Source organism: Ochotona princeps, unplaced genomic scaffold (genome assembly GCF_030435755.1).
Source record: "Ochotona princeps isolate mOchPri1 unplaced genomic scaffold, mOchPri1.hap1 HAP1_SCAFFOLD_113, whole genome shotgun sequence".
Classification (NCBI taxonomy): domain Eukaryota; kingdom Metazoa; phylum Chordata; class Mammalia; order Lagomorpha; family Ochotonidae; genus Ochotona; species Ochotona princeps.
Window position 1 is genome coordinate 118,933 of NW_026697518.1, and position 1,845 is coordinate 120,777.

The window sequence follows — 1,845 nt, forward strand, 5'->3', positions numbered from 1 at the left end:
CTCAAAACAAAAGGGGAGACTTGCCCTGCCCATCTCAGGCACCCACATGGGAATCTGCTCTGATGTTCACTGAGACCTCCAAATAAAATGGAGCGGAGGAATATATTCAATTTTGAGAGCCTTGGGAAGTGCCTTTGGAGTGTGCTGCTAGGAGATAACCTAATGCCAGCTGGCAGAAATTGGTTGCCTCAAAGCTGTTGCCCCCTGGGTATAATACTCTCCCAAGGTGCATCCCTCCCGTGCACAAAGGGAATGTGGGGTGGCATCCAAAACACCAACGTGACAATGAAAACCATCATTCCCAACAGCAGAGGGTAGTGGGCTAGGTAGCATCATTCCCAACAGCAGGGGGTAGTGGGCTAGGTACCATCATTCCCAACAGCAGGGGGTAGTGGGCTAGGTGCCATCATTCCCAACAGCAGAGGGTAGTGGGCTAGGTGCCATCATTCCCAACAGCAGGGGGTAGTGGGCTAGGTGCCATCATTCCCAACAGCAGAGGGTAGTGGGCTAGGTACCAAAGTGTTTGAATCAGCATTTTAAGTGACTCCTAAAATGCTCAGCTGACACTGTGTATTAGAGTACTTTCTCTCTCTCAAGATTGCCTTCAGTGTCTCCCAAGTCTCTCTGATTTCTGTCATGGATTCTACAGGTTTCCTTAGGTGTTCAGAAAATGAAACCTACCAGCTGCAGCTCCCTTTAACAGATCCCCTTCAAGTTAGCCCATAAGCCAGATCACATACACAGAGCAAAACCTTATTGTGCCCATAGTGGATATTTAATAATTTTGATGCACCCTTAATACCCAGAAGCACACAGCATGAATGAAGTCTTATAATCCAACTGTGTCTTAGAAAATTTAAGTGTCCTTTCACATCCTGTCTGAGACCCTTGCATTGGTCCAAGGACATCTCCTGCAAGAACTAGTGTACTTCCAAAGGCATGAATGGAACTGAAGCTCTGTTTCTGGACATAGGAACCTTTCAAGTTATGGTCATGAGTCAGCAGCAAACATGAAGGAATTCTTAGGGAGATTGGTACAGCCTCCCTTCAGTCACTCCCTTGCCAGTGGAGAGATGACCGAAGTGTCCTCAGTAATCTCAGGCCTGTCTTAGTGTTCCCCTGTGCTCCAGAACACAGCACATCCAACTTTACCTCTGGTTTAAATCGCACATAATCTCATATACTCTAGTTCCAGCATCACTGAATTTGGGGAAAATGAAAGGATCCAGAATGTGCAAATCTTTGTCTGTGACCCAGAATGGAAATAATTTAGATTGTCTGCATTTTAGGTTAGGAGCCACCTGAACTCATCTTCACTCATTATATTAGTCTCCATTGGACAGCCCATGGTGGTTTCATTACAGTGACTCAAAAAACATTCCACTCATGATACAGGTGGGCCCATTTCTGGATTGCAGCTGGTTTTTTATTCGAGTCTCAAAAATGACACATATCTTTGTTCATTCTTTGTCAGGGCATTCCAATCAGTCGATTGAAGTCATTTATATCCCCTGAATACAAGCACATTACACTCAGATATGATGCATAAGGTTACTCACATAATATTTCTGATCTAATATGAACATAGAGCCATAGAAACATATGTATTTACAAAGTGATTAGCAGATTTAGTTTTTCTGAGGAAAAAGCAAGTTGGACTCCAATTTTTTACCTACAAGTTTCTGTGAACAATATTAAGAGTTGGCATTTGCAAGTCAAACACATCATTTTACCTACCCTTTCATCTTAAATATTTTGAAGCTGCTCCTAATCTTTGGCATTCTTGTAAAGAGAGATCAGATCTATTCAATGCTATGCTAAGTTTTGCCATGGCTCCTTGAAGCC